The 12,111-nt window shown below is 37.8% G+C and overlaps 3 long non-coding RNA genes across 3 annotated transcripts; all 3 read right to left on the bottom strand.

Moving 5' to 3' along the window:
• Nucleotides 1-800: 800 nt before the first annotated feature.
• Nucleotides 801-1,972, bottom strand: LOC140373955 (uncharacterized). Its single transcript, XR_011929056.1, has 3 exons — nt 1,919-1,972; nt 1,742-1,837; nt 801-1,665 (listed from the first exon to the last, which is right to left on the bottom strand). It is a non-coding gene; the product is annotated as an uncharacterized lncRNA (long non-coding RNA).
• LOC140373954 (uncharacterized) lies at nt 1,969-5,533 on the bottom strand. The gene is made up of 4 exons (XR_011929055.1): nt 5,476-5,533; nt 5,308-5,406; nt 5,054-5,219; nt 1,969-1,983 (listed from the first exon to the last, which is right to left on the bottom strand). It is a non-coding gene; the product is annotated as an uncharacterized lncRNA (long non-coding RNA).
• A 964-nt stretch (nt 5,534-6,497) lies between these two features.
• LOC140374520 (uncharacterized) lies at nt 6,498-9,294 on the bottom strand. The gene is made up of 3 exons (XR_011929097.1): nt 9,113-9,294; nt 7,439-7,490; nt 6,498-6,558 (listed from the first exon to the last, which is right to left on the bottom strand). It is a non-coding gene; the product is annotated as an uncharacterized lncRNA (long non-coding RNA).
• Nucleotides 9,295-12,111: the final 2,817 nt, after the last annotated feature.

The raw sequence follows: 12,111 nt of genomic DNA, 5'->3' as shown, positions 1-12,111 counted from the left end.
AATCGTATCGAAATAGTAGTTTTAGAATTGTAGAGAATTTCTCTAAAGAAAGACCTTTTAATTTGAATACATTTAAAAGGTGCTATTTTTGAAGCTAAAATTTAAAGGTGTAGGGTACTACCTCAAAATAGTACCAGATACATCTTTTAGTATTTCAAATGTCAAAAATAAATAAATAATAAATAAAATAAAAAAATTAAAAAGGGTAACGTGTAAATAATTTAAGACATAAAAGAGAAGAGTACAAAGAAAAATCCTTTCGCAGCTAAACAAAACTGTTTTTAGCTGAGATTTGAACATCTTCAGGAAGAATTTTCCAGAATTTAGCTGCATAAAACTGAGACACAGATTCCCCATTACTGCATTTTTACTGAAAAGTAAAAAGTACTTTCTGTATGTTTTGAAGGGTTATTCTTTATTTTTTGCCTATTCATGATGATTGACATTCTGCTTGCCAAAAGGGTTTGAGCATATACAAATATACAAATAAAAAGTATATAAACATATTGACTAAAGAAATACTTATGAAGAATACATTTTACATTTTAATAGTTATCAAAAATAAGCGCTGGATACTGTTACTTTTGCCTCTAAAAGTTAAAAAAAAATTATACATGTACTTCAATACTACACAATACTTTGACTTTTGCCTGAGTACATTTTTGCTCCTGTATCTATAGTGTTTAATTGCCAAAATCACTGACAATAAGAAATGACAAGACAGCAATTTGATCAGGAATATAGTTTATTACATTTTTATTACAGATTACATGTGTGGTTCTGTTTATAACGCGTTGTTTTAGAAATGATAGCCTAATATGATTTACTGCCAAACATAGTCATAATTTAACATAAAATGTACACATAATTGAACAAATGTTGCACATTTCAATAGACTAATATCTACAAAATGATATACCTTCACAACACCTTAACCTGTTTCTTATAAAGTGCATTCAAAGTCTTCTGAGTTATTCTCACAATGGCTTCAATAGCAGGCAATAGTAGCCAGTAAAAGTAGACCATTATTATTATTATTTCATATAAGTGCTTTCTTCTTTCAGTTAAGGCACCAGGGTATGCAAGAAAACTGCAGCGGACCTTGTTCAAGAGCCTGATGGAAATGCATTGAGATTTTTAGCAGCATTCCAAACTAGATGCGGCCCAGCTTATCTTTATGGAATCACTGCTGAGTGCTGTGAGTTGACATGAATAATTCCTGATTCATTTGAACTAAAAATAATGCTCAAACCTCCTTTAAATTGGCCTTGAACTTATTGGGAAAATATTGGGAATAGAAAACTAACCAAACAGCCAACATAAATGCAATAAAATCCCACATCTATTTACAAATAAAATGGTAACATAAAGACTCCAGTGGGTTGACATAACACAATCCCAGTACACCCTCACTTACAGCATCAAACTAATAGCAAAAACAACCAGAACTGAAGTAATCAATTGTGAGTGCAGCTGGGGCCCTCTTGTGGCGAACGAGGGGACGTTCAGCGTGCCGTTGAGCCACAAGCAGGAGGCCACAGTGGCATTGCAGCACTCGAGGTGGCATGGAGGTTGAGCAGAGGCTTTACATGAAGTCTGTCCTGAACAGTTGGTGATGCATCCCGCTGTCCACTGCATACTGGTCCCAACTGTCTCCTTTTTCAACTGATACAAAGAGGACAAAGTTAAAACACAAAATATAAGCAGGGCAGATAAACAGCCTAATGCAAAGACATCTTACCTGACAGTGTGGCTGTGATGAAGAGCAAACCTGGTGTGTATTAAAATTTGAGTAGCAGTCTGTGCCATTACATTTTCCAGAGTTACATTTATTCCCCTGCAAAAAGGCATGTGAATCATTATGTTATGTGAATCATTATGTTAGGGGTCAACTATATTATGTTATGTTATGCCTTACTCCTTGTGTGGTTGGGACAGTGGAAATGGTCGATGATGTTTTTGCTGTGCTTGTTGTGGTCATTGCTAAAAGAATAATAAAAAGAAAGAACTCAAGTGTGATATGAGACAGGGGCCAGTGCGTATAGGAATGAGCTGATGAAAACATAAATTATTATTTTTATAAAATTATAAATATTGGATTAATGTTCACGTAATATCTTAGTTTAAAACCCAATGCCACTCAAGCATGCGTGCAGCTGAACAGCATGAATGAGCGTTCCAAACATTTCATTTTATGTTGAAAAATGAAACGGTTAACAAAAGTACCATTTAACATTTTTAGCTCTGTGGAAAATCAACTCATATAGTAATATTGGGGTTAGTATTTAGGGTTTTATTAATGACGTTTCTATTAATTTCAATTCATGCATTTGCATTACTTAACAGTACTTCTACTCAATGAGTACTGAAAATGTTTACAACCTAATCTTATGTAGAACTAGGGAAAGATATTTTTCTGAAATAATTGGAAGCTGCAGTAACAACTCGCGTGTCCTGTTTGCCACAGTAAACAGATTGACAAACCCTCCAGCTCAGCTGCCGTTAGAACTCATTTCCACATCCAAGTGTAATGAGTTTGCATTATTCTTTAATGACAAAGTTCAGGGCATTAAAAATGCTATAAATCCCACAATGCAAAAAATTACCCTAAAACCACCAAGACACTTAGAGCTAACTCACTTTGCACCAGTAACTGACAAAACTGTCCATGAGATCATCACCAGTCTGAGTTCATCTACATGCTGCCTTGATGTGTTACCCACCAGATTTCTAAAGTCTGTGCTGAACAGTTTGTTAGCACCATTCACTCACATAGTTAACATGGCGGTTCAATCTGGAACATTCCCAATGTCTTTGAAAACTGTGGTCATAAAGCCTCTCCTAAAGAAGAGCAGTCTTGATGCCGCAGTACTGAGTCATTACCGGCCCATCTCTAATCTGCCATTTTGGGGCAAAGTCCTTAAAGGTTGTTTACCAACAGCTCACAGATTTCCTCTTAATAAACAACTCATTTGATGTTTTTCAGTCAGGTTTTAGACCTCATCACAGCACTGAGACTGCTCTTGTCAAGGTGACAAATGACATCCGCCTGAACACTGACACGGGCAAAGCCTCAGTCTTAATTCTGTTAGATCTGAGTGCTGCTTTCGACACCGTCGATCATGGGATCCTCTTACAGAGACTAGAGGACTGGGTGGGCATCACTGGCACTGCCCTAAACTGGTTAAGGTCCTATCTGGAAGACAGGAAGTACTTTGTTGAAATTGGTAGCTGTGTCTCAGACCACATGACCCTGACCTGTGGAGTGCCCCAAGGGTCAGTCCTGGGTCCCCTTCTGTTCAACCTCTACATGCTGCCGTTGGGTCAGTTGATACGCAGTGAAAATGTGTCCTATCACAATTATGCAGACGACACTCAGATCTATGTTTCACTGACGGTAGGTGAATATGGACCAGTGGATTCACTCTGTCACTGCATCCAACAGATCAGTTTGTGGATGCAAAACAACTTTCTCCAGCTGAACTCAGACAAGACTGAAATAATCGTTTTTGGCCCACAGAAACAAAGAGAAAGTGTTGGCGGTCACCTCCAGAGTCTCGCTCTAAAACCTACAAACCAAATTAGAAATCTGGGGGTAATAATGGACTCAGACTTGAACTTTAATAGCCACGTCAAATCAATAACATCAGCAGCTTTTTACCATCTAAAAAACATTGCCAAAATCAAAAATATAGTGTCAAAACCAGATTTAGAGAGACTTATCCATGCGTTTGTCTCCAGTAGATTAGACTACTGTAACGGCCTGCTCACTGGCCTCTCCAAACGAGCTGTAAAACAGCTACAGTACATCCAGAACGCTGCTGCTCGGGTCCTGACTAGAACCAGGAAGTACCATCACATTAGTCCTGTTCTCAGGTCTCTGCACTGGCTCCTGTGGCTCAGAGAATAGACTTTAAAGCAGCTCTGCTTGTGTACAAGTCTCTCCATGGCCTAGCACCAAAGTACATCTTGGATGTGTTAGTGCCATATGAACCATCTCGGACTCTGAGGACCTCAGGGACCGGCCTCCTGCTGGTGCCCAGAGTCAGGACTAAACATGGGGAATCTGCGTTTCAGTTTTATGCAGCTAAAACCTGGAACAGTCTTCCTGAAGATGTGAGACAGGCTTCTACTCTGACAATGTTCAAATCTAAGCTAAAAACAGTTTTGTTTAGCTGTGCATATGACTGAAACATTTTTTTCTTTGCACTCTTCTCTTTTGTTTGTGATTTTATTAGTTTAGAAAATCAGTTGGATTGATAATTTTTAATTTAGTTAATTTTATTGTAGTTAATTTTTATCGTTGCACTTTTCTCTTTTGTTTGTGATTTTATTAGTTTAGAAAATCAGTTGGATTGATAATTTTTAATTTAGTTAATTTTATTGTATTTCTGTAATTTCTTTGTGATTTGAATGCATTTTTCCTGCTGTGTGAAGCACTTTGAATTGCCTTGTGTATGAAATGTGCTCTACAAATAAACTTGCCTTGCCTTGCCTAAAAGTAAAGTCAAATGCCTTCAAATGTACTCACAGGTACAAGCACAACTGTCTTATCAGAATAGTTATTCTTTGTATGTGTGTGTATGTATGTATATATATATATATATATATATATATATATATATATATATATATATAATAAAGTCCCTAAATGTCCCTGCGCCCTTCTTCTGCAGAACAGACGAATCTCAACAGAACACTACATTTGATGCTTTCTGTTGCATTTATAAAAACATGATTTAGACATTTTAAAGACGTTTTTAAGCCACTTTGGCTTCGCACGTGCAGCGGTGGAGGAGGCCTTGCAGTTCTTGTTTCATTTGCTCTTTTTCACTGTTTCTAGTTGAATATAAGGCCACATTTTATCATCTAAAGACCATTTTGCTCCTTGTGATAGATCATAGAATAAACATGTTGAGTCCAAACCGCTTCTAGCTGTACCCCTAATGTGTCTGCGTCTGTTTAAACTATGGCTCTAAAGACAGAGTGGGCCTACTGTATGCTTCCTGTTTAATTATAAAAGGAACAGTGCAGCTGGAGAAATACTATATACCTGGTGTTGTGGTAGTCATCATCATCATGGAAGCAAAAGTGCCATTGAGACAGTCAGTGGAATTGCAGCAGTCGACTGAGCAGTTACTTTGAGAGGCGTTTCCACAGCTCATGGAACAGGAGGCGCTGCAGCTAACAGTGTAGCAAACGCCCATTTGTCTAATCAACTAAAACATAGCAAAAAGGCAAAGTTAGGATTCATACTTGTGAAACATATTTTTAGGTTATGTTAAAACACTACAACTCTCTTTTTACCTCACAATAGCTATAACCAGCAGGACACATGGTGGCATTTTGACTCATGTACATAGAGTAGCAGTCTGTGTAATTACACATGAATGAACGGCAAAAGATCTACATCAAAAAGAGGAATATGGTCATGACAAATAATTACGACACAGTACTAATTGAAAAGGTTCTTACATTGCTCATTGAATAATTACTCATTCCAGTAGTTCCATTTTCCGGACTGCCTGCGATGAGATTTGGTTGAACTTTTTACCTTTTTCCTACTTAGCTTAAGGTCATAATTAGCAAAAGAGCTCACCAGTGGTAGTTCCCATTGTGGTAGAGTCCATAGTGGACATAGTGGAGTTCATCCCAGAGCTTGACGTGACAGACGAAGCACTGGATGTAGAAACTGTTCATGTAAAAAATGAGCATTTTGTTTTTAATAAAGAGCACATCAAAATATAGTTATATATTTTATTTCAAACCTGCATACTCATTTCTGTCTTGGATGGCTTAGAAGTATTAAATATGAATACTGAAACAATAACTCGCCTTGTATTGGTTGGCTTTAAAAAAAAAAGTTAATTACTTTGATTCAATGCTGGGCTCCAAACTAAAGAGATGGCTAGTTCTATACTACTAGCATATATCAATATAATACTTCAGTGATTGCAGTTTTCGCAATGACCCTTATGATCCAATTGCGATTCATCCTGAAGCTATACCACACAATATTTACAACGATTTTGTGGGAAACGTTTGGGAAACTTTCTGAAACTTTTCTAAAACTTTCAGACAAGGCTTTAATGCAATCATTACGGTCATAATCCAAAAGGTTAAAAAGACTTACTGTAAGTGTTTAATCTTGGTCTATATAGGTACCAACTGATCATGTGTTATCACGGCAACACAAACCTCCAGTGGCTGTAGAAATGGGCTGACTGGTGGGTCCTGTCGTGGCAGTGGAAGGGCCAACAGGTACAGTTGTGGGAGATGTTGTTGTGGGAGATGTTGTTGTGGTAGATGGCGGTGCTGTGGTAGATGGCGGTGCTGTGGTAGATGGCGGTGCTGTGGTAGATGGCGGTGCTGTGGTAGATGGCGGTGCTGTGGTAGATGGCGGTGCTGTGGTAGATGGCGGTGCTGTGGTAGATGGCGGTGCTGTGGTAGAGTTGACACCAGTAGTGGTTGAAGACATGGTTGTTATGGCTGTAGATGTGGCGCCCAAAGCGGGTGATATGGACAGAAGTAATCCTAAAAGGAACAGTTGCCAGTTCCCTATGAGAAAATAGAAGAAACACATTGATGATTAAGGTTATTACTGTAGTAAGATAAGCCTTTTTTTGTCCCACAATGGGGCAATTCTAATGTTGCAACACAAAGTAGGTACAGAAGTAAATAATAAAAAACAGATAACTTATAAAAAAAAACCTCTCTTATAAAACTCTTATAAAAAACTCTTATACTCTTATAAAATGATAATAATAACAATAGTAACACTCTTATTTACAGCTGTTATATGGACAGAGAATATTGCACCAAGATGATTTGCATAAATATTTTTTTCATCATTTGCTTACAGTATTTCTTATAGCACGTGGGGAGTGCCTGATCTCAGAAGCTAAGCAGGACTGAAGTGCAGATTGGCAGCCTCATGTCCATCAGTCAGCCTCAGGCCACCTGTGGCTACAATAATAGCTTACCACCACCGAATTATAAGTGAATGATTACGGCACTGTAAAGAGCTTTGGGTATCTTGGAATAACTATTAAAGTGTGAAATGTGGTGATCTTGATAATGAATTGCTTAGATATTTTAGTCTTAGATTTTTTTAGTTTTTTATTTCACAATGTTTCTTTTCTGTTTATTTGTATTCGCTCAAAGTCAGGACTTGAACTCAAAACCTTTAGACAAAATGTCTCCATGAATGCATTAAAATATAACTCCACAAATTATACAAAAAGTTTTACTTTTCAAAATGTAGTGGAGTAGAAAGTACAGATACCTTCTTTCAAATGTAGTGAAGTAAAAATGTAAACTGTAAAATATATTTAGGTAAAGTAATACCTTATAATCTCACTTTTACTTTTGCACATTGTTACATTCCACCACTGGAAAACTAAGATACAATTTCAGAGAGCATAATACAGATAATTACCTTTTAAATCTGAGGAAGCCATTGTGAAACCTTCGGCAGCTTTTGGTCCACCCTATTAAAAAACATGACACCAATTACAGTGTGTATGTGTGTATGTGTGTATATGTGTATGTGTGTGTATATGTGTATGTGTGTGTATATGTGTATGTGTGTGTATGTGTATGTGTGTATGTGTGTGTGTGTATATGTGTATGTGTGTGTATGTGTGTATGTGTATGTGTATGTGTGTGTGTGTGTGTGTGTGTATGTTTGTTTGTGTGTGTGTGTGTGTTTGTGTGCGTGTATGTGTGTGTGTGTGTGTGTGTGTGTGTATGTGTGTGCATGTGTGTGTGTGTGTGCATGTGTGTGTATGTGTTTGTGTGTGTGTATGTGTACGTGTATGTGTATGTCTGTGTGTCTATGTGTTTGTGTATGTCTGTGTGTGTGTGTGTGTGTATGTGTTTGTGTGCTTGTATGTGTACGTGTACGTGTACGTGTTTGTGTACGTGTATTACGTGTATGTGTATGTGTGTGTGTGAGTGTGTGTGTGTGTGTGTGTGTGTGTATGTGTGTGTGTGTGTGTTACAACTGCGCTCATTAAATCGACTCTCCTAGAGCTGTCCTTTTAATCTGTGGTTTCCCCCTTTTTACAGTACTAAGGAAACTGATTTCACACTTGTATGTTTGCTTACACGTGCCAATAAGGCAATGCTCATTTTAAAGCAGTGGTTATCTATAGTATTATTTAGAAGTTTTACATTAAAGTCTACATTTTATTCTGGCAAAGGTCATTCCCGGCCCACAGTGACGCCATGCAGATATGTAATATGTGCTAGGGTTTATTAGCGCTCACAATTAAAACGTGTTTGTTCCTCTGATCGGGTGCCTTGGGAAATCTGCTGAACGGCATGACTTGTTTTTTTCTCTTTCCCTTGGATCCCAGCTCAGCCTCTTGTGGCCTGCACGCCGTGGAAACAGCGGTGGCAACAGTGGCCATTTTGACATCCCTAAAATGGGCTTTGGTTTACGATGGTCAATTTTAAACATTAATAATTTAATGAATGTAATAAATACCTAAATGCCATGAAGTAAAATAAGATCATAAACAACATATTTCTGAATTTACAGTAAACATACATAAAATGTGCACTGGAGCAAGCTGGTACCAAATAAATTGTTATGTTATTTTCATACTTGCTCTACAGTACAGATGCCAAAAAAGCATATTAAATCATCATCTTTCTTTTTCTTTTTCTTCTTTTTTTTTTTTGTTGAGATTTTGCGCCTATAGTATACTTTATTGACAGGAAAGTAGTGTGAAATGTGGGATGAGAGAGAAGGGAGGACACATAGTAAATAGTCGGAGTGAGGAATTGAACTCACGACACTGGGCCAAATTGATCTTTCAAAAGAATAAAATGATCCAGAGGCTACAAATGATGATTGTTTACATGTTGGACAATTATGCTGTAAGACTTAGCAATGTTACTCTTTGAAGTAGAACGAAAAAGTACTTTAAATAACTGATGCAATTACTTTTGTGCAGACTATTTAAATTCCATCACAAAAGTTTGCTTACTTTCTTGATAGCACAATGGTCCTGATGCTGATTGCACGGAACAAAACACCACGCACATCGACAAATTGGAGTCACAAAAAGTACAAATTAAACGTCTTGTCGACCAGTGGACTCACCTGTCACGCTCCCTGGCCGCTCAGTGTCAGCTGCAGATGAAGTGAATAAGCCCTTTCTGTGTGGTTACCTCTGTGGTAAGCCCGCGTCGTGTCGCCTCCCTGCCTTCACTTCCTGCTGACTGCCCTAGACTTGTAATAAGTGGAAACTCTCACCTGCTCCACTGTATGAACCATCCAGGTAGGAGGAGTTGGTTGCTGGGCGTGTCTATAGATACTTGGAATTTGATGTCTTAATAATTGCAGGGAAAATGATGGTATTAGTTTCATAATAGTGATGATTATGTTTGGATTTAAACAATTATAAACAACATTTCTCATACAATCTGATATGAGCTGCAAATGTATATCATGTTACATTTCATTTCAGTGTTAAATTTGTTCTAAGGCTCACAAAATGTCCCTTCCCTGGGATTAAAGATTAACAAAAAATAACTAGGTGGATTAAGTGTTTTCTTTTTCTGTCTGAGTGTGCAGGTGAGATTTAATTTCCTACTGCACTGATTGTATAGGGAACCTCTTGGTTTCTGTTCAACACAATGTGAAATCAGAGCCCTCTCTCCACCAGCTATAAAGCCCCCACACACTACAATTACCTCTTTGTGGCCTAAAGAAAAGTAGAATTCTCGGGCACCACACGAAAGGCATTGCACAATTCAGGTGAGATAAGCTGTCTGTTTTTTATTGTGAATCTGGAAGGGAAGAATTTTGGTTGGCCAGATATCAAGATTTCTAAATATAATGACATGTTGGTTCTCTTTAAGTTTTTGGTGAAACAGAAAATAGTGTAAACTGTACAAAATTAAAGACAAAACATAACCTCTCACATAACATTTTTGTTTGCTCTTTATAAATATGACCCTCAGTTTTACTTGAACCAGACATCTCATAGTTCAGTGGTATAAGCTTTGCACATTAAAACATTTATCTCTCTGTGGCAAAGACTATTTTAAAGGTATCCTAAAATAAACCTCTTTAGTTGGATTATAATCATAATGGTACAGTTACAAACCCCAACTGCACTGTTTACACTTATTTTTTTTTCAATTTTAAACTACAAGGTTAATTAGAAATTACAGTTTTGCTCCTATTGTTTCACAATAACAAACTACACAAAAAATAACTTTATATATTTGCACGCAACCATGACTAAACTTGAAATGAGCAGCTAATTTCTGAAAAGTCCATAAACCACCATGATTCTTTGAGTGGATGACATAAGCTGCTGACGTTCTATTGACGGACATTTTTACAGCGGGCACAGGAGCTGATCACATGCAGCTTTATGAGGCATTCACTCACAACCCGCTCTGAACCATATTCCCTGAAGGCTCATGTTTCACCTGAATTCCCAGCGTCCACTGAAACCCAAAGCCACTAACACTGTGTGATCAACAGGGAGAAAAATGCCATACAATTGATTCAGAAAATGTAAAAAAAAAAAAAGTAGATGTGGTCTCAGTAAAACTAATGCAAACACTATTGTGAAAGGTGTTTAAAAAAAAGCAAAAAGTGACAGCAAAAATGTGTCTATAGGCTTAAGTGTTTTATTTATTTGTGAATTGTTAATTTAAATCTAGCAAATTTTTTTTTTTACTTTTACTACTTTAGCTTATAGAACACAAATAGCACAGAGCATCTAAATGAATAACATCACAACACATTCAAATCAAAGTAAGAAATCCATCTTGTCCAAAGTTTGTCAAAAAAGGTCAATTTTAAAATAATATCAGTGGTAATTACAGTCGATTCCTTGATGGTTGGTTCAGTTTGTAAGCCATTTCTTTGCAATGGCCTTCTTCCCCGTTTTGAGGCCCAGATAAATTCTAAAATTGAATTGGATGATGGCATTAAAACAGCCTGGAGTAATTTGTTAATCCCTCTACAATATTACTGAGCACCTGGACAATCCCAAAGCACATGTTAATGACGGGCCACTTGGCAACCACAGTTCCTCCAACAGCCAGTACCTCCCTGTGCAAAGTGAGCACTTTGACCTGCTGCTATGACAAAACGGGACAAACAAGTGATTTTACGGTCCTCCATGGGAATGTATACATATTTTCTCATTCGTTGTCTGCAGGCTTGAACATAGCAAGACTAGCATACGACAGGACCTGTGAACATACATAATGAGGGTCATGCATACAATCAGGAGGTCCATTATCTAGATCTGCCACTTGTACCTCTCAAACGTTGGACTTTCTTTCCCTGGTGATTGAGGCAATGACGCGTGCTGAAGGAAAAATACTCTCAACAGCATCAGGCAAGTCTATGGGGGAAAACTGTCGAGAAAGAGCATTGGGTTTAGTGTTCCTAGAGCCAGGCCCATGCGCATCGTGCCTGCTGAATGAATGAAAGGAAGTTTGGCACACTCCAAATACCGTATTTTCCGAACTATAAGTCTTTGTTCATAGTTTTGGCCGGGGTGTGACTTGTACTTATATTTATACTTATATACTTATACTTACACTCAGGAGCGACTTATATGTGATATGATTTGTTATTTTCACACTTGCAACTGCATTTCATACTCCAGTGTGACATATATGTTTTTTTCTTCTCTATTTTGCATTTTTTGGCTGGTGCGACTTATACTCCGTTGCGACTTATAGTCCGGAAAATATGGTAGTGACGCTATTCTTCCAGTGCCAACTTAACTGCCAACAATTCACGATACTAAATGGTGTAATTTTGCTCTGCTGACAACAACTCTCGCGAGAAAAATCCACAAGGGTGCAACTTTTGGTCTGAAGGGGATTGTTTCGACAACATGGCTGACACCCCGCTGTCAGAGGCATTCACTTCCTCTATAAACTGAAGTGATGGGTCTGGATGTACAAGGACTGGAGCAGAGGTAAAATGCCTGTTCAGAATCTGGACCCCAAACAAAATTCAGCTTGGGTGAGTAAAAAAAAAGGTGCAGCCACTTGACAATAGTTTCGAGTGAAACAGCGGTAGAAATGTGCAAGGAATCTTTGTAGTTGCTTACGGTTTCCTGG

The sequence above is a fragment of the Eucyclogobius newberryi genome, unplaced genomic scaffold, assembly GCF_026437365.1.
Source record: "Eucyclogobius newberryi isolate DKJ021-1_F unplaced genomic scaffold, fEucNew1.0.hap1 SCAF_3, whole genome shotgun sequence".
NCBI classification, from domain to species: Eukaryota; Metazoa; Chordata; class Actinopteri; order Gobiiformes; family Gobiidae; genus Eucyclogobius; species Eucyclogobius newberryi.
The sequence above is the reverse complement of the archived record's forward strand: the minus strand, read 5'-3'. Positions and strand labels throughout refer to the sequence as shown.